General features: G+C 40.9%; 1 protein-coding gene across 2 annotated transcripts in view; it reads left to right on the top strand.

Moving 5' to 3' along the window:
- Positions 1-21,829, top strand: part of opcml (opioid binding protein/cell adhesion molecule-like) — a 409,365-nt gene that overhangs the window by 213,859 nt on the left and 173,677 nt on the right. The gene's annotated exons all lie outside the window — the stretch shown is intronic.

The raw sequence follows: 21,829 nt of genomic DNA on the forward strand, positions 1-21,829 counted from the left end.
AGGCAAAGCTGATGGGAGCATGATTTCACTCCAGCCCCATGTCTCTGTGCGGATAAGCTCCGAAATGGAAGCATCTGCTACCAGGCGCACCCATTCCAACTGTGGAAATGGCCTTCAAACAAACCAATACGTTAGCCGAAAATAAACTAGGTCTGCCCGCGGGAACAGTCCGGATAGATAAATACGGAGGCATTCACATGTGGTTTTCTTCACCAAACGGGGTAATTCCGGGCAGGGAAGGATGTAAAATTGCTATACCTTGAGTGAATGGAGAAAGTGTCCACACAGCAGGCACCCGGTGAAATAGGGAATAGAAATATACTGACTTTCGGGCAAAGGCATATCTCGTCCCTGACACATATGGAGTTCTGTGCCGCATTTTCTTGCTATAAACATTCAGTTCACTAGGGCTTTTCACGCAATGCAAAATTGGCAAATGTGGGATGTGCCTCAGAAGCAGTATGTGTGTCCCGGCAATACAAGTCTGCAATTGTCTCAGTAAATGGCTTTAAATGGCTTAATGGCTCAAAGCGCTTAAACTCAAAGAACCGTACTTGTTCACATTTCAGTGCAACAGTCTCGCAAAAGAGAACAGAGGCCGTATGAACAGGAATAGCAGTGATCAAAAAGGCCGACTGTTTCTGTTCTCGTTAATGCCGCCCAATCTCACAGCAGACGCAGACCCTTGTAGTTTGAAGCAAAAGAAACTCAGGGTCTATTTTTTTTGGGATATTTTTCATAAACGTTGGCGTTCAGGTCCTGAAAAGTAAAGATGCCACACTGGTGGTGTTAAATCAAAGGAGATGAAGAGGCTGGGGTAGCTAATATACAGTATCTACTGTCGTGTACGGCAGAGTTCTGTGAATTTTGGGTTGAGAGGGCATGAGCCAAACGTTATTAGAGACTTGCGACTTTGCAGACAGGCTCATAACCTTTTCATGCAATTGGATATTTCTATTCAACATAATATAGCCGTGTTGGAAAAACAAGATAGCCCACCACATGCATTATTTATGATTTACCTTCACCTGTTCACGAGTGAGGGACGAATGGGGCATGTGGTCGACAGACGGATCAGTGCAGCGTCAGCAGTGATGCGGTCGTTCTGTCTGACTGTTGTGGTGAAGAAGAAGTAGTTGAGTATAGGGGGGAAAAGCTTCGATTTATCGGTTGATCTGCGTCTATAGCCTCAGTTATGGTCATGAGGATAATCACAGATCCTTGTGCAGGGCGGCTGGGCGCACCCTTAGAGATAGGCTGAGGAGCGCAGTCCCCCATGGGAGGTGTTCCGGGCATGTCCCACAGGGAGGAGGCCCAGTAGAAGGCCCGGGACACGCTGGTGGGACTATGGCTGTTTCTCAGTCCATGTACTTGTGCGGACTTGTGCGCTCCGAGACTCCTGAAACGTCATCACACGTGGCCCAGTCCGCTGTAAATCCCCGGATGAGAACTTGCTCCGCCCGTTTTACCGAGGCTGCATTAGCGGAGACTTGTGCGAACTCCTCCGGCTATATTTCCCACAATCCGTTTCGCTTTGAGCACGTGGATCACCGCGAGCCTCCTCTTCCTCCTCCCTCCTTCCTCAGCGCACCCCGAGCCATGTTCCAGCTGATCAACAGCTGATCGTGTGCATGAAATAAACGCGGCGATGTTAAATCATTTATCCCCAGAGAAGTATCTCCCTGCTCAAGACAGGTTTTACTGGGTTTCTGAGCAGGAGTGTTGAAACAACTTTGGTCAAAGCTTTCATTTTCAATCAGCAATAGATACATTTAAAGTTGCATCGTCATGAACTTGTTATTGAGGAAAAATGCATTTTATTTTTACATATTTTAAAGTTTGAATTGCTTTTACAAGAATTTGTAAACCCCAAACAAGTGAAAAATGTATATATCTTTTTTTTTATTTTTTATTAATGTTTCAGTTTGCACATAACATACTTTAAAGGGGCTAGATACAAGTTTGCCATTTTATACTCACTACTGCCACCTCAGGTCATATGTGTAGCTGCACCTTCTATATTAAGCTCGTGCAGGACGGCACTTCGGACCCGAATTAACAACTTTTTGAGTGACAGTGCAGGATTCTAGATGCAGTTGTGGTGAACAGGTCTGAGCTCATTCTACACTTTAGGACATGGCTGGAACATGTAGGGGGAGGAAAATACTTCCTTTTAACATTTTTAAACACCATATAGTCCCTTTAATTACTTTACACAGAATGCCTTATTTATTCATAAATAAGGTGAAAAAATGTACACCTTTTATTTTTGTTTACCGCAAAAAGTTTGTAACTGATGTCATTAAAAGACATCTTTCCACTTCGCCTGCAGAATCTCACCCTTTTAGTTGTATTTGAGGTGATTTAATTTTATTAAAGCTCACAGCCCCAAACTCATGACCTACTTCTTGTGACGTCATCTCGCTCTAAATGCTGAAAAAGCCGAGTCCACACTCGTGAACTCCTCAAGTCCGTGCTCCGAATCTGCACCCACGAGTCCGTACCAGGAGAAGGACGGAGTCTGCACTCTGAGAATTGAGTAACGGCTCACGGCTGTAAGCTGACCTCGAGATCCCCCAAGAAGAGTGTGTGTGGACAGGAAAGTCTGGGCATCTCTGCTACCTATTTTACTCAAATTACGCCCACTTGAAAGCAGAATTTGATTGAATTGAAACTGCATTCAGACATTACATGTACTATTATTAATACTATTACTATTATAATTTTGAATCCTGAGATTGCAAATTGTCTTATACATTCTTCTCCTATAGCCACACTCACTCATAAACTACTTTCCCAAATTCTTATTACTTCCTGAACCTTCTCACCTCATCAGCCGCCCTTTATCCCCATTAAACCTGCGCCGTTTCACGTAGATAAAGCCCGTTCATTTTCCTTACAGCAAATCATTGTTGATTGCTTTCAAACCTGCATCGCTCAGATAAGGCGTGCGCTGACCATTTTATAACATGCATCCTATAAATCTTGTGCTTATCCATGACCCGTATCGCGCTTATTTATCAAAACATCATTTGCCTTATCTTTGTAATTCATGCTTTTTATAAACTCCTTCTCATTAATTAAATGTTGTGCAGCGGCTTGTGTGCCAGAGGAACTGTTTGAAAGTGTCTCAAGACAAAAGGACAAAGCGGAGAAACTTTCAGCGGAGCCAAAGTTATCTTTAGACATCTGAGAATGAGGTTCCACACGTACTACACATTTGTTTTTAATTAAAGATGGCATGATTCCAACCTCCAATTGTTTGTCGCCTGGATTGGAGTAAATAGCACACCTTGATATTTGTTCAGAACACTTCTTTTTTACTTGCCTCAGACACTGTGCCTGTTTTTTAACACTAGACTTTAAAATAATAGTTTTCAAAAGCTCTTGGTTGATTTTCTTCTTTTGTTTCCAAGTACAACAATTTTGAAAATCAATATTAAAGCCTCAGTCCTTATATTTGAAGAGTTTAGTGGTGCTAGGCTAGTGCATGTCTATGGTAACTACTAGCCTGCATTAAAAACAGTCTGATCCAAGCACAGTGCACCAGAGGCAAATCACTGATAACACCAGACGACCGATATAAATGTCTGTGTTGACTGAATTAAAAAAAAAAAAAAAAACCATTTTGCATTTAAAATAATGGTTTCAAGCTACGCAGCAGCTGAGTGATCTGCTAGGTTACCGGAGCTACAATAGTTTGTTTACCTGCGGCCGGCATTACTACATGTGGAATTCGCAAAGGAGCTTTCTACAAATCAGATATGGCAGCGTTTGGAGGACAACCCCATGAGGTTGAGGTTTTTAATGCAGGCTACTAGTTACCATAGACATGCACTAGCCTAGCACTAGCTTAGCACCACTAAACTCTTCAAATGTAAGGACTGTATATATATATATACAGTGGGGCAAAAAAGTATCTCCAGAAATATCAACAACACTCTGGATAACTAGGAAAATTATGGCCTATGTCAAAAATCCTGAATTATCCCTTTAACATAAGTGTACCTCCATTGGTAGACTTATTTCCCCCCTTTTCATTCTATGATGATGTTGATGATCATTTTTGGTGCAGTTCATATGAAAAACATTATTCTGTACCCATTGCTTTAAAAGACAGTAGAAACACAAGACAGGCAAAAACATTAGGCGATGCAAAATCTGAATGTTCTTAAAGGTTTTACCTTTTATGCTAATTTACAAAATGGAGAACATTTTGAGACACTATTTCCGTGCGGCGCTAAGGGATTGGCCATGCTCAGTGTAGAAGCAGCTCGTATAGGGAAAGCTGCTGCTCTGCACTGAATGCCTAGTGTGATGTGCCTGTTCAGCACTACTCCGGCTGAAGGTGAATGTGTGAACAGCATAAATTATTAAATGGGGAAAATAACAACCGGTATGCAGAAATAAAGGCCAAATATGCAATGCACTCTCTCAGAGACTTGAAAAAACTTTGACAACTATGTGAATAAGCGACTGGTGTTGATCAGTGAGGCTTTCGGCCCAGATTGGCAGCCACGTTTTAGACAGTAAGCCCCAGGGCAGCTTTGACCAGATTAGCAGGTTACCATCATTGAGTGTCAGGAGTGAGCGAGTGTTGCAAGTGTCAAAAAGCGCCACATAAACCCAACGCACTGAAGTCGAGCTTTATAAACCGAGCATCTGACACCTCCGCATCGCTTTGAATAAACTTTAGTTGTACATCCGAACTTGTATCTTAATCAAGGGCATACGAGTAGAGGCAAATAGGTGATACAACTCTGTACGCACGTCTCATCCACCCACAGTAAGAGGCGACCTTTCAGTGAGAGGAGGCCACCATCAGGATGAGTGCGGCGGTGCCATGACACCAACAGAAAGTGCTGAGGACAACGGCATACTGTGGATGTGTGGATGCTATAGCGGCTCTAGTGCTGCCATCTGTTACATGAAGAAGGAAAAAAAGAAGAAACGTTTCAGCTACTTCAGATATTTAAATGAATGGAGATCTTATATAGAGTGTATCAGTTAAGCTGCATAGAAGATTTGGGCAAAAAGAGAATCCGTAGTGTTTTGATGACGGAAAGACAAAAAAGTCGGAAAAGATTCATATGGTCGTGACACAATCGGCCACAACACAAATTCATGAAAAAAGACAGGGTGTACCAACTGGAATTAAGCACTTTGATACAGGTTAATAAGAATCATTGCAGTATTTGCTGATCAAAGCAGTTTGTACACTGAAATACTGTACGTACACTTCGGAAACACTTTTTATGTATTGGCCTTTTCTTTATTTTTAAGACGAAGAAGAAGAACTTTATTTATATAGTGCCTTTCACAGACATAGTCTTTACATGAGACAACACTATAACACTCTTTACATTGTGTGATTCTTATTGAAGACATTATATGAATTATTTCTGGCATTTTCTCTACATAAGGTAGTCGTCTGAAGTGTTTTTAACCTCTTAACACCTGCCTCAACAAAGTGCGTTTTCTCCTGTACAGATTTACCCAAAGCTCAGGCCCTGAAGTCAAGCTGAGGAACAAACGCAAGGATATTTTATCTACTCAGTGTATCGTCCATAGGAGCCCGGTGTTTTGGGGGTCTGTAAACGAACATTTTTCCCAACTAGCTCTCAGAGTGGAAAGATCTAAAAACGGCGTTTATGTGGCTCCGTTGCTACGACTTTTACTAAAACAATGACATCACAGCACCAAAGTGGTCTCTGTTATCCATAATAATGAGTTTTACTCATGGATCTATGATGGTTTTACTTTGCTCCTCTTTACTCCACTACAGTCCACAAGCCACAGGTGACAAGTAGAAAAACAGGGCCGAGTCAGTCTGTGTTTTTGGACTGACAGTGAAAGTCCAGTCACAGACAGGTCCCGTTATGTCTGAAGAATAAACTCGCCTCCTCATCTCTTCTGTAGATCGTTAATCCGTTTAATTTTACCCTTGTTCTATTTTCTGTGTTTGCGTCACAGCGCCTCACACTGGCCTGGCATATGAATTGGACCGTTTTCACAGACCTGAGTCGACCCATGTGGACGCACACTTTTACTAAGCTGGCTTTGTGCAAACAAAGAAAGTTTCTGAAAATATAAGTGTTTTGTCTTAGTGTGGATATAGCCTAAAAGGTCAGTGTCATGCCTCATTTGAAAGCTAAGACCTATACAACTCATCTAAATGTATCTTTTTCCTCACGTAGTTGCTTTTTTGTTGCGTTTTCATCACACATTTTTATCACTTTTCGGTCACTCTTTTGTTGCATTTTCATCCTTGTTTCATTTCATTTTTGTTGCTATTTTGACACTTTTTTATAGCAGCTTTTAAATTTCGGTAAAGCCAAATGGAAGTAAATGTGCCAGGTTCAGGTGGGGGTTAAGAGCTTATTATTCCTGCGAAGTGAAAGCCTTTTCTGGTGACCTTGTCCAAACTGTGCAAAACTGTGTATTTTGAAGAATCTATTTCACTTTCTTTTACCTTAAAACATAATTTCACATGTGGTCAATCATACCCCAATACCTTCAGTGAGAATCTACAATGTAAATAGTCTTAAAATAAAAAATAAATAAATAAAAAAACATTTAAAAAGTGCTACCAAACTTTTGACCGATGCTTCACCTTTACACGTGATTAAAAATGCTGTTTCCTTTATTTTATAAGTTTCCTCTTCTGGATTTCCTAGAAAAACACACCACAGTTTTGGTAAGAAGCACAACATGAAGGAATGTCTTAACCAAGCGTTACAGAGTGTTTGCCGCTTAACTCACAAATCTCAGTCTGTTGACCTTCCAAGCGTACATTTTGAGCGATGAAACCCTGGAAATATTTGCGGGTAAACACATTCTCCATCCACCGAGAACGCTTCCATTTTATGCACAGTGTAAACATTTAACTGGATTTCTTCCTCTAAAATTGCGCACGGATCGCCGGGACAAATATAAAGCATGCGTCGTATTTGACAATGATGAAATCCAATTGTAATGCGTAAAGATATCAATTATGCTTTAGTCCATAATACGAAGCTGGCTCCACACTCGAGGAAGACAAGCAGCCGTAATTAATTTTGGGTTCCACTGAATGGCTAGACAAATTCAGTTGCAGCCTGATGGATATTTGTTCTGTCATCTAATCTGTGCCGAGGATTCTCTGGAGCAAAGAGAGAAAATGATGTGTACATACATTCGCGCAGGAGTGACTGTGCTAGCCTTTTGGTATTAATAAGAAGCGGGCTGGGATTTATACACTGCTTGGTCCTTCCTGGTTTGGCGGAGGAGAGTAATGAAGAGGAACCAAGGTCAATCGCGGACAGATTTTAAGAAGATTTTTGTGGGATCAGAGTTCAGTGTCCTTGAGTGGGCTGGGGAGGACAATAGTTTGTTAATAGAGGGAAAAACAGACGGAAGGAGAGAAGGGAAGTTCAGATTCCTGACATCCCGTTGATTGAAGCTGTCCTTCAGTCGGCTAGACCTGGGGTCTCATTTATAAAGATCACTACGCACAAAATGAGGCCAAAACTCCTCTGCGCCAAAGGTGGTATTTATAGAAAACAAACTGCACGTGAAACATAACGCTCCTCCATGCAAACTATATAGCTTCTTTACAAGGTACGCACTTTTCAGAAACACTGCTGAGAGACGAGGAGAGGCGAGGAAAGGAAAGGACATAAGTCTGACCAACTGGGTTTAGGTCCAAAGCACGGGTGACATGCCCCTCAGAAACCACCCGGACCGTTTCTGTCCGGTCAAGTGTGAGTACTGGCGCATATGCAAGGTTTCACGGGGCGACAGTGGCGCAGATGGTAGAGCGGGTCGTCTCATGATCGGAAGGTCGGGGGTTCGAATCCCACCTCCTGAAAGTCCTTGGGCAAGACACTTCACCCACATTGCCCCCAATGTCTGCGTACATTGGTGTATGAATGAGAGTATGAATGGGTGACTGGATCCTTGCTGTAAAGCGCTTTGAGTGCCTAATGTAGGTGGAAAAGCGCTATATAAGTTGAGACTATTTACCATTTATCGGAAACTCACATTAGCTGCAGATTTTCAGAGTGGCTGCGGGAAAATTGCTGGATTTTGGAAAAGTTGCAATGTTGCACTGATTTTGCAGAGTTTACTTGATCTTGTGTTAAGGGAGGTATTATGCATAATCGACTTTTTCAAGCTTTACATCATGTTATTATGTCATTCCCTCATTAAAAACATGCCTGAAGTGTTGCCATGGCACATTCACATATTTTTGAGTAATCTGTAAAAACTCTGATGGCAGCCATTTTAGGGATAGGGATAGGTTTGCCTGAGTCCTCCTAGGAACGCCCCCACCTCCTGGAGACGCCTCCGAGCTTTCGTCACCAGCCGAGTAACCAACCACTGCCCCTCAGCAGAACCCCCTCCCCACTGATGCCACAGACAGCGTGTGACAGAGGCCTATTTCAAGACATTCGCTACAGCCATTTTGAGAGAGCAATTTTATACAAGGCAGTTATTCTAATTTACTGCATTTACAGACCAACAGACGGTTTGGTCATCATTGTAGTGTGCTATAGACTGGTGCTATGTTTAAAAGCATAATACCCCCTCTTTAATAGTTGCAATCACGGAGATCCTGGACAGACTGGAGAGACATACGTATATCAGGCGTAACAATGTTCTTCAAATACCCTCTCGTAAAATCTTGTTTCACTTACATTTTTTAATGAATGAACTCTAAGCCAAAACATGACACATAATGAATACTCTGAATAATCTCCTCAATGGATTCAATAGATAAAACAGACAATGTAATGCTTCTTATCGTCAATAATTGCTTCTAAAAGGAAACATTTTGCTTAAAAAAAATAGTGATTTTACATCTCATTATCTGATTGTTTACTCCACTCATTTCCTTTTGTGTTCAGCTTTTTTATTGTCACTTTGGTTTGAATTTTCTGACAACCACTGCAGACATCTAGACGGGCCAATCTTTCAACAACTGCCTCTCATCCATTATGTTTACTCAACTTCTTTATTCCATAATTACTGGTTCATTCCATGGAGGAAGTTGTTATTGATGTCGGTCTTTATTATATTTTAGTGATCTGTTGAAGTCTTTTGCAGGCAGTGCCAGTGGATGGCTTACTAATACATTTTCAAAGAACTTGAAAATGTATTCGTGTTTCTGGAAGTAACAAAACATTATGATTACAAATGTAGGATTTATATTATTGTACACACTTATCTCACAGTGGGGGCCCCAAAACTGCATCTTGCACTAGGCCTGACTTCACCTTATAAATTCTGCTTTTTGACAACCATTTTTTACCTCTTTGACTGCATGTCTCGGGTCATTTTCCAAAGCCACGGAATAAATATATAGTGTATTTTCCTTAACTGTTGGAGCATGCACTGAGTGACAGAATAAACATGGTTTCTAGTCTCCCTGAAAGTCAAGTCGGGAGTTTCCTACCTCCACCACCGCAGCACATCTCTCTAGTATTAGCTCGTAGGCTGTGCTTGAGTGCCCCTTTGACTGACCAGCGGGTGAGTTCCCTGGGAGGTGGCTGAGGGAGACTGGCAGGCTCTAAAATGAGGATACACATGTGGATGGAGTGACAGGCTAAGAGTTATACTTTTTTTCTCTCCCCGTCTTCTCTTTCCTCACTCAGATTTGTTTATCCAGAAGATGTTTTGCAGAACTTGTTGACAGCTAGAACTCAATGGATTTCTGACTCTTTAACGGGAGCAAAATCTTGGGGAACTTTTTTCAAAGAGACATATCACTCAAAACGTCAGACATTAGCACTCTGAGGCCATGTGCACGTTAACCTATATAATAATGATAATAATGCATTAGTCTTATATAGCGCTTTTCCTTATATAGCTCCAAAATCGCTATACAATTTCGTGCATTATTCATTCACACCATACTCGGTTATGGTAAGCCACTGCTGCCCTGGGGTAGACTGACAGAAACGAGGCTACCAGTCTGTGCCATCAGGCCCTCCGACCACCAACAACAACTCGTACACTACATTCACCCAGGCTTCCCAGTGTTCCCAGGCCCTTCCCTGTTTAGCTTCAGAGGTCTGACAGGATCGGGCAGAGCAAAGGCAGGGTGGCCTTTAACATATATCTATATATTTCAGGGCCAGAGGGGACTGACTAGAGCAGTGGGCAACCGCAGTGCAGCCGTTCTCGTGCAGCCGAGTGTCATCAGAACGTGGGTAAAGTGGAGTCAGTGTGGGGATCTGCTTCAGCTGTGATAAACAAGATTTTATTTGTATAACAAGGACTGCTGACTGCTGTAGATGTGTCAGCAGCCACTGTGGTGCTGCGTCCGACAGTGAAATGTGAAAATACAGCATGTGAAGCTTGCAGGACGCAAACCGCAGTGTTCTGGGACTTCTCGGGACAGCGACGCAATCAGGGCCGTCCGGCGACATTGTGGCCGCTCTATCGGTGGATTCCATGTCCTCACTCCACCCATGCTCTCCTCCTGATTCTGCAAATGTTTTGTAACATTGCAGAACAATCTGAGACGTGTCAGCTTGAACCATTCTCATTAAATGGTTCATATTAGATCAGAGCCACCACATGATAACAGCAGGCACGGTTTGAGCTCTTCAACTGAATTTGCAGCATTACTCAAGCGCGCGTTAAGAAAACCTTTTACGTTCAAAATGTGTAAATTCCCAAGCAGAGATTTTTTATTAAAGACAATCTCATAATAAAAACTTGTTCAAAATTTGAACAATTTGCATGAGTGAAAAACAAAGACTTGAAGTTGAAAACAAAGATACTTTCAACCACAAGAGACCTCGCATTTAAGACGTGCCCAACATTTCTCAGTCCAACTTCAGCCATTTGTGTGCCTCTAAAACTGATTATCCAGCCACAATGTATCTGTAAGCAATACCACATAATTGGTTATATATGCTCACACAGTACGAACTCGCAATGCAATGATAAAAGCACATTTTCTCCTCTCTGTTCACAGCACAGAGCCTTATAGCCTCTTGTCCCGGGTTTCTATGGCAATATCCAATCCATCTTTCCTCAGCATTAATTACACAATGGAACATATAATGGATTCAGAGTGCATAGACCTCTTATGTTTATTTCTACTTTCTGACATAGCACTTTACACGAATATACTGAACTTTTTTTTTTTTTCTTGCACTGAACATGTGCTCTGCAAAGCTTTGTCAAACCGAGCTTAGTGTATTAAAGAAAAGAAGAATCAGACTTCGGCATGAAAAAACAAACAAAACTAAGACGAGTGAGAATACTCTCTGAAGGATCTTGTTTGTTCAGAGTCTAATCATGCTCTAGTTTACACGTGATGCTTTTCTTCCCCCCCCCCCTCTCGAGAGGCAATGGTATAAAAATTAAAGTGACTTTTTATGTCTCTCACCAGATGCTTGACAGACTGCGGCTCGCAGGCGATGAACTCCGCGGCAGCCCCTAATCTGAACCCTTAACTGAGCCCAGAGGAGGAGCCGGTCCCGAAATCCCACCGCAGCTCAGAAAGAGCTCTGTGCAGCAAAGCAAAAAAGCCCGCCTTAGATTCCTCATTATTCCGTTTAAGACGCTTTAAAGTGTAACCTTTTATTGAGCTGTCACTGTTGTTCGTTCACCAGTGTACGCAGGAAGTGGAAGCAAGGCAGGTGAAGTGTCTTGCCTAAGGCCACAGAAACATAGGATTGCACCTTATAAATTGGCTATAGCCACTTTAGACTCTCATATCTAAAGAACGCTCTGAAGATAGTTTTGTTTTTGGTGCTAGATTTCCAGTGGGGAAGGCGGAGTGAGCGTCAGGTGCACTGTTTTCCCTCCCTCCGTTATTGCTCAATGATAAGCTGTTACTTTCCGGGGGCAGGAGGGAATTTGACTGCTGGCTGAATCTAGGCCATGTTGTGTCAGAATCAACTCACTTTGCCTGTGGGGGCCGGGGATGACTGCTCTGTCCACACTTATTGTGAATACAGTAGATAGAAAGATGCAGATGGTGGAGGTTTTTCTTGTTTTGCCTGTTTTTATCGCTGGAAGGAAAAGGGAAAGACAGAATGTGCAACGTGCTTGTAAGTGAGAGGATCAGATTCTATGTTCGTTGGCAGAAATAGACTAAAGAGGAGGCGGGATTTGTGGCACGGAAGCATCAACATTTTTGTAATCTGTTCATTTCAAAGACTCGCACTAAAATAAAGACGGGTATGTTTGTTTCTTTTAACAGGCCAGTCCACGATGTTCTAAATTTGCTTTTGATAAAAATAATTCAAATCATACAAAATAACAGAGGGGGGCAACATCAGGCCTGGGGCCAATCAGCCCTACAGATGACTATGAGATACAGACGGCATCTCATTATAGAAGGGGGCGTGGCCTCACAGAGGGGGGAAATAGAATCTTCAGAGAAACACAATTTTTCACTCTTTTTAACCATTTCCTGGTAGAATATGAACTTATTTCCCACACATAAATAAAGTCAAGTGTAAATCGGGTCCATATGAATATTTTCTCACAGCAGATTGTTCAGTAGAAGTGAAAAAACGGCAGTTGAAGCTAGCGCTAGCTAGCGTTAGCATTAGCCCAATGCTAACATGAAGCATCAAGTTAGCATCCTCAGTTTTTTATGTATTTATGGGCTGTTGAACCTCTTTGCTCCTCTCCATGTCTTTGCATCTTTATTTAGTAGAAAATGTATATATTCATAATTCAGCATTTGTTAAAGTACTTTTTGTTTGTCTATTTGTTATGGCTTTCTTCCTAAAGTTAAACTTCCTTGTACATATCTTTATTCTATTTTTATTCTTTGACTGCACTTTCCTTTGTTTTTGGATTGCACACATTTTGTAACCTAAGTGTGTAAAGTGTCATATCGTATCTTTGTTATAAAATAAAAAAGTCTTAAGGTGTCATTGTGCATCACAGTCTCTGATATTTAAGCTCAATTTCTTCTTTAACCAACTGTTAAAGAAATGATTCTGGTCCCTTTTGACATCAGTCTCAAGTGTCGCCACAGAAAATCACTGGATGAGTAATATCCACAGTCTCTTTGTCGTCTCAGTGAATAAGAAATATGCAGCCTTTGAAAAGTAAAATGAATTGTTCAATATCCAATCAGAGACGGTCAACTTGGAATTGTCCAATAAATGTCCACTTGAGAGCACCAGAAGACTTTGGAAATAGATTTTTTTCCCCATTCCTTTTTCAAACAAACACATTTTTTTTAATCAAATGTCAAGTAAGTGGCAAAGTCCCTATATGAAACAGTAGCTAAAACAATGCAAGATTGACTTTACCCAAGTCTAAAAGCTTCTTGAACTGAGAGTTTACAGCATAGGCCGATGTAGCAGCTCATTTGAAAGCTAAGACCTTCAAAACTCATCCAAGCTTCTTCCTTGTTTTTGTTATCGTTAGGTAACGTGTTTTTGCCACATTTTTGCTACATTCTTGTCATGTTTTTGTCCGGTTTCGATCATATTTTCATGGCTTTTTTTGGCTGCATTTTTGTTTTCGTAGTGTAATGTGACTGCGATCAAGCCACGGAAATGTGACCAAAACACAAAAGGTCTTAGCTTTCAAATGAGGCGTTACACCGTAGTGCTCAAATGGAGACAGAATACACATAATATAAGCAAATTCGAGTATTTTACATATTTTTAGGATTTATTTTTGTTCCTCATTAAGCTTCACAGGGCAATTCAGTAAAGTGTCGGTGAGTTTGCGATGCTACGAACTGGAAATGTGTTGCAGTATAAAATCAGAATTAAACGCCCCTTTTGTATTCATTGGTCCGCAGAAAGCCAGATCATACTGACCAACCTGGCAACCAAATAACGGGATTTCAGTGTTTCTTATGAGTCCAGTGTACTCCATGTCTCTGTTCGCTTTGTTCCCCAGCCTGTGTTTATATTACATTACAATTATATTCCTGGCTCTATGACGCACACAATTACAAAGTCATTCTGTATTTGGATAAAACTGGCCCAGGGAAAAAACCCATGTGCCCGCTCTCACACCGGTCGACCGAGTGTGCCAGGTCTGCGCGAGTTAGCCAAACAGACAATTGGGCTCTTTGTGCAGAGACAGATGACACGAGGACAAAAACACATTAGCAGTACACTCTCGATTGTGGGTGTGTGTTTTTTTTGTTTGTTTTTTTGCTTGTTTTGCTGGACAACAGTAGCCATTTCAATCTTACTCATGGCCCTGAAGCGTTGGGTTGTAATGTGCCAGTTGTTCTCGTTGTCATAGGTCCAGTTCTTCTAAAAATTGAAGTATCGGGGATTGGAAAAATAATACATTTAGTCCAAATGTTTGCCAATCTCATAAATTGTTTTTAGTTATAAAAAAAAGAAGAGGGAGAACATAGGCAGATTGAAAATGGGCGTTTGGTTCTCCAATGTTGGGTCACAGGACCATTGTTAGAGGCATTGCAAAAAATGTTTGCTGTTAAATTGTTTTGATAGGCAGCCTTTGACCAATACAAGAGAACTTTGTGGTTATTTTGATCAAATCTAACTGGGTGAAAAAGAAAGACTTGTTTTTCACAAGTAAAGATTTTTTTTGATAAGATTGTTTATTGGGATGGTCCAAAGCTACACCAATAGGCATCAAAAACAGCGATGTCCTGTACATAAAAATGGGTTATTGTGTTTAATAAAACACAATAATGGAATAGCTTTTACTTGAGATTCTATTCTGTCCAGTTCAACACATCTTCCCAGTCAAATCTAACACATGAAGAACTTACAGAGAGTCTATGTTACTTGTTAAAGGAAAACATTAAATTGCTATTTATCATTCTGGGTCAAGCTGTACAGTCTTACTATCTCTGTCATAGCCTTGACTGTGATGCTCAGACGCCACTCTCAGCCACTGAATGTGTTGCTTGTGTATCAGTATGACGCTGTGAGAGGGTATTTATCCTTTTTCTGTGGAAGCATTGAGAGACTTGAATGGTAGGACTAGCGCAATGTCTCGAGTTCATGTCTCCGGGTCCCGCACCGATGGTAAATAAACTTCTCCTGTATAAGACATTCAGACTGCTGCCTATTCTTCATCTATCCTCTCGAACACCATTGTTAATTCTCTAACATTACTCTATACCAAAGGAGGACAAACTAAGGCTCGGGGGCCAGATGCGGCCCATGTGGACCTTCCATCTAGCCCACAAACGTAGCCAGGCCTCAAATGCATTGGCTAAAAATGTGGAAAAACACCTACATTTTTATTGAAAGAAAGAAAGAAAACGCGCAACTACTGCCTTTTTTGTATGTGTTGAGGCAATGATGGTCTATTTGAGAATTGTATTTGTTTTTAACGTGATCGGCCTGGACCCCCTGGCAAGTTTAACAACCAAATAATGGCCCTTACATCAAAAAGTTTGCCCATACCTGCACTATACGCTTGGTGTAAACACAATATCAGCTTACTTACTGTCTTCACGGTCCTCCGTTAGGATACTGCAGTCACCGCAATTAGCACCTTTTGTTCGTAATTATAGTTACGTGTGAATAGAAAACAGAAGCTTCTTGAAACTTCCAAAACACCGATGTTCTCTTTCACTTTTGCCCATTTTCTGCTCTGAAATGAACCCCGTTACTCCTCCCGTTTGGCTGATCACATTTTATGTCAATCTCTTCCGCTGCGAGTTATCTCTGCTGTCCAATATCCAGTTTTTATGGAGAATTTTGCGAGGCTTAGCAAATATGTTTGCGATGATGAATAGTTTATTGCTGTATCATGCGGAAGCCCCGATAATGCTAATCTGGACGGCCCCGGCTGGATCTGGCTGGAGCGCGCCGTTCTGCATCACGCTAAAAAGGTCAGCCCGCAGTCATCAGAGCACAGAATGTTTCACATCCTCCCTTAATGTCATTTGGACACAGATTGTGGTTTACTCACAGCTTTGCCCTTTCAGGCCCCGACACTTGAATCAGGAGTGAGAGCAGGAGACAGCGCTATAGGCTCACCATGTCTGTGATACTTCAATACGTGAAGCTTGCATCGTGATGCGTTTGGACCAGGGCTGTCGAAGTCATTTGAGTCGAGGGCAGAAATTTAGCCCCATGGCGGGTCGCATATTATTGTAAAGGACTGTGGCCTCATAAATAACGGCTTAAACTTATTGTGCTTCATCAGCCTGTGTCACATGTTTCTCAAAGTGCTACATATAGTTATTATTCATTCACTCCACATTCGATAGCAGTAAGTTACTATGATAGCCACAGCCACTATAATATGCTGTTTATATCCTGATCTCTTATGTCAGTGCCCTCTGCTGGACACGTGTGGAATTCTTTCCTTTGTAAATTTTAAGCTGCCCCCTAGTGGCTAGAGTGAGCAAACTGGTTATTTCTTAAAAAATACATATCTCCGCACAGGAATGGGCTAGAGACTTACTTCACGGGCCTTGACCTTGACACATGTGGTTTAGACAAATAGGATATTCCCATGCATACATTTGCCCATATGAAAGGGGGAAACAAGGAGGTATCCGGCAAGACTCACAGCTAAGCCACACAAATTTTCTATCCCTACTATAGGTCTGGCTAGTGTTCATTCACTGGAGCTGGATTATATTCATGTTTTATCAGTGTAATTAGGATTGTTAAATGAAGATTTATCGGTGACATACAACCTAAAAGTTATGTTGAGTTTAGGGCGCATGAATGGCAAAAAAAAAAAAAGTATATGATACGATGCAGTTTTAGCAAGATGAAGGAATTTTACTGAGATTTTATTTTTTTCCCAGACAGCCTAAAACAAAAGCACATGGAAACTTAATGTGCAAACATTCTGCTTTAGTCATTTCTCCAACTTTATTAGTTTAGTTACTTCATTTTTAGTGTTGTTTTGACACAATTGGATGAAAGTAACACAAAAAATGAAATACAAGCATTTATTTTATGACAGACATTTTTATCATGTGAGAAAAAAAGAATGAACACAATGTTTGCTGTGAGCCTCACCTCAGACCTGAGCAAGGTTGTCTCCAACTCGTCTCCATGGAGATCTTGACCAAAGGCTGCCAAATATGAGATTTAAATAGTTTAGATCCTCATCCAAATCCATTCTTTGATTACCCACTGTGTCACATTTGGAACAACAAAATTATAGCATTTATAAACCTAACGAGACCTACTTTGGATGTGTAGTTAGCCTTAACATTTGGCTGTTGTATGGTGTGACATAATTTGCATAATCTCAATGCATAACACCAAAATGATAAAATACCTCTGTGCATTTTACACATTTGTAACTCATTTTAAATCCGACCTTTGTGCGTAATAGAACAGATTTATCTTCCTGTGTCTATGTATGTTTCCCTGCCATGTTTGATTTAGCTCACATCCTGGTGTTAGCCCCACCATGAACGGCAGCTGCTCTCGTCTCACTCCGGCACCGTTCAGACTGATGAGATGTCTATTCCCGTGCCGATCCCTCAACTGTTCACACCACTGTTATTCTCTTTTTTTCCCCCCTTTCTTCTAAGATTCTGCAAATACTACAACTGCATTATGTTTCGAATGCCCTTTCTGTCCATTGGGCTGAAATGCGTGGGCGGCTGTGGATGAAGCGAATAGGTTACCGCTGCAGCTTCATGGATAGTACGCCATGTAAAGGTCAATTTGAGCTTTATTTCCATTGATTTTATGTTCTTTTTTTTTACAGTTTAAAATGATAAAAGCAGTGCATTCTACAAGTGAATAGATTCAAATGTAAGCTTCACAGTCTTCAACCTTTTCAAAAGAAGATGGATCACGGCTAAACCCTATACACTAAAACTGTATTGCTATCAGAGTGTTTCTTTGCAACTGTCAATATGACACTTGGCAACACCACACAATAACTCCATCATGAAGAGAGTTGTGAAAGAGGACTTATTTATATCCAGAGGTAATTATTATCTATTTATTATTCTTACTTTGTTTGCCATGGTGCAGGTTAACAAACACACAAGCGACTAATAAATGTAAACACATAACACCAGATTTTCATCCGTTTTCCCGCACTCACAAACACACATCCTGGCCTCGTGGACATGTTTTCAGTGGTCGAGGAAGAGAACGTCCAGGGAGCCCCACCAGACTCATGCTGTATTTATCTGGCCTAACAGGAGTTTGTCATCATGGAGTTGCATTGCTTAGTTGCTAAGGTCGACTTTATTGTCTCTGTAGGAAAAAAATGTTTGAAATGGACCCTTCATTGCCCAGGGACACATCTCCAGTTCTTGGACTAGAGATGGTTTGAAGATTAGCTTATTGGGCCTCATTCATGAACATCTTCTTAAAGAGACTAGATGCAAGTTGGTCATTTTATGCTCACTACTGCCACCTCAGGTTGTATACGTAACTGCAGTCTCTATATTAAGCTTGTGCATGACGGCACTTCAGACCCGAAGTAACAACTTTTTGAGTAACAGTGCAGGATTTTAGAGGCAGTTGTGGTGAACAGGTCAGGGCTACACATTAGGACATGGTCATGGACAAGTACGGAAAATACTTTGCATGTGTGTTCTGAGTTTGGTGCATGCCGACCTGACGCCGACTTGGAAGCGCGTCCGTGTGAAGACATTTTTTTTTTTTTTATATACTTTTTTAATCCCCGTAGGGAAATTCATTCTCTGCATTTGACCTATCCTCAATGCCGCTGGGGCGACCTGTAGGAGCAGTGAGCGCCTCGGGTACACGAGGATCGAGGCCCACGCTCATCTTTATTAAACAATATTAATAGAGGGCATTTAAAGTCATGCTACATTATTTGTGAATGGTGGAAATCAAAACGTATACATTGGTCCTTTTCTTGCCATTTCTGTATAAAAGCATCTGTAATTTAGTATAATCATATTTACATTCAGGAATTAATCAACACATGATTTAATATGAACAAATATATATGACTCAGAATGTTGGGACCCATCAGGAGCAGGATTGTGAACAGAACTGGAGATGTTTTGTGTGCTTAATAGTCCTGCAGACTGTTGTTCTTACAGAGGAACGGTTTCAAAAGTCTTCCTAAGAAGGCCTTAACAAATTTGTTGTGAACCTTCGTGAATGAGGCCCATAGTGCTTGTTGGTTGAATGTAAAATAGAGGTTGTCTGTCTAGTTTCAATTCACAAGATGAAATGCACAACCTGTCCAATGGAACATGACCAAGGCTTTATTTGCCTTGTTCGTCAGGTATTGTTGGTTTGTACTTGGTTCACCATTTAACATTTATTAAGCTCAAAATAGTATTGCATCAGTATATGGAACACACCCACGCTACACGGACCGGAAACAGTGTTTTGTGGCCCGCTTCCTGCATCTATATGCTATTCTCGATGGCCTATTTTCATCACACCCAGGAGATAATATGCCTTAGAGAGACGGAGAGACTGGTAGCCCACTTCAGCTGACAGGACAGCGCCAGAGCTTATTGTGGCTCACTATAGTCTATGTATGGCCTAAGAAACCCCAACTGCAAATATAGGACAGTTTCAAAAAATATTTCAATGGGCCATATTATAATGATATCGGTTTATAATAATGTTTCCTCATACCTGCTCTACCCTTGATTGTAAAATTGCATATTCAGTTCCTTTTCAAAAGCTCAAAACTCAAACCTGCTACTTTGTGTTGATATAACAGCACTTGGTAGTTTCCACGGCTATATTTTTCTTACAAAGCATGGATTGTAAAAAACTGGCAGTGATCGGTTTTCGCTTTATTTACGGTTTACCTCGATTGAACCTACTTTTCAACACCAGGAACTCCTCGGTTATGAGGATCCTAACAATAAACTAAAGTAATTGATAAGACGCTCAAAGCCAGTCCCTGAACCAGGCCACCAACTGATTAGTCACAGCACACACAATTGGGGATGGGAATTGATGGGCTTTCATCAATATCAATGCCTTTGATAATTCCTCTCATCGATCCGGTTCTTTATCGATTATTTTATTGAATATTTTATCGATTCCGTATAGATAAAAATAGGCTACATGATGTGTGCATGCATCTTGTAGTTTTTTTTTACACATTTAAACATTTTGACATACAATTTCTATCAACAAAAGCATTTTAAAATAAAGCTATTGAAAAATTGTAATTTAAATGAACTATGCAGAGTTTAAAAATGTTAAAAGTAAGTATTTTCCTCCCCCTACATGTTCCAGCCATGTCCTAATGTGTAAAATGAGCCCATACCTGTTCATTACAACTGCCTCTAAAATCCTGCACTGTCACTCAAAAAGTTGTTAATTCGGGTCCGAGGTGCCGTCATGCACAAGCTTAATATAGAAGCTGCAGTGACGCATAAGACCTGAGGTGGCAGTAGTGAGTATGAAATGACCAACTTGCATCCAGCCCCTTTAAGAAGCAGGATTTTTAGCTGAAAAGTTTATTTCGGAGGAACCAGAGACTCTTTGAAATGCTCGTTCGACTAAGTGTTGACGCACAGAGCAGAAGCTGCATCAAACACAATAATAGGTTGTTAGTGATTTTCTTACTCATCTCCCTTCCTCTATTTTTATGAACAACAGTTGAAGGATGTTCTTGTCCGTTCCTTCTGAATGATGCCATGACCCGTGCAGAAGTTTTGGTCCTTCAGTGTGTAGCAGCTGAACTTTTCTAAGATTATAGACAGCAGACGGACTCGGTACAACATGCAGTATGTGATAAAGTGAAAGAGGTGTGTGGACCTGCGGTCGTGGATCTGCGGTCGTGGATCTGCGGTCGTGGATCTGCGGTCGCAGATCTGCAGTCGTGGATCTGCGGTCGTGGATCTGCGGTTGTGGATCTGCAGTCATGGATCTGCAGTCATGGATCTGCTGCGGCTCCAAGCTGCAGATTTATCATATTAAGATGCATCAATAACAGGCACACCAGTTCATGTGCTCCCTGTTAGCAATGTGTTCAGAGAAAATAAAATGATGTCAATTCTCAGACATCCAGGTGGTTAAATAAATGTAGTAAAAATAAAGTAATTCCAGTTGTTGTCACTTTCTACAAGATTACAGAACCAGACCTTTTACATAATTATACTCAATTTTTTTGCTGTACGACATGAAATACCAACGTTAGAGAAGTGCAAAGTTTGTATAACACGATACATAGAAAAGGACTGCTAAATTGTGTTTTGGTTGACCACAGGTTTGCAGGATACACTCTCAATATTATAAAACGACTCTGCGTATATGCAATGATGAACAAGTTTCTTCTTGAAAGTACTCAGAGGCCGTTTCTTGTTCTCTCATTCCTCAATTTAAAAAGGATTTGTGTTACACAGTCAAGGCTTTTTCATTTTGTGCCTTCTTCTCTCTGTGATTTTAAAATCAGATTTGTTCCGTAATCAATTCAAGATATATTCTAATGTTTTGTCACAAGGATATTGCTGCCTAAGGACTGAGACTGAGCCGTTAAAGAGGAGTTTTTACTCACACGCCGTCCATCTGCTCAACAGTTACCTCCGCATTGTAAATACTAATGTACAGCATTTCTGTTCAGTTTTCTATCTTAGACATATTTATATTGTTGCTGTGTGACCAGCTATAGGATTTTCTTCTTGCTAATGAACAGGTACACAAACACATTATAGTGTATAGATCTATGTATGACAAATACACCACATTTTGTCTAATTACTAGGTCAGATAACCCACATTTATTTCAGTAGGCCAGTGGATCCAGATCTTTTTTGTCTCGCATTCCCATTGGGCCTTGACATACAAATACTAAAACTAAAGCTCACATGTATTACTATAAAGATGATGTGTTGAATTGTGTGTGTTGAATTAAAGCTAGAACACTCTCAAGCTCTTACCTTTTAACCACACAATATGACCTTAGTTGCTTCCATTTGAAAATAATGT

Source organism: Gobius niger (assembly GCF_951799975.1).
Source record: "Gobius niger genome assembly, chromosome: 11".
Taxonomy (NCBI): domain Eukaryota; kingdom Metazoa; phylum Chordata; class Actinopteri; order Gobiiformes; family Gobiidae; genus Gobius; species Gobius niger.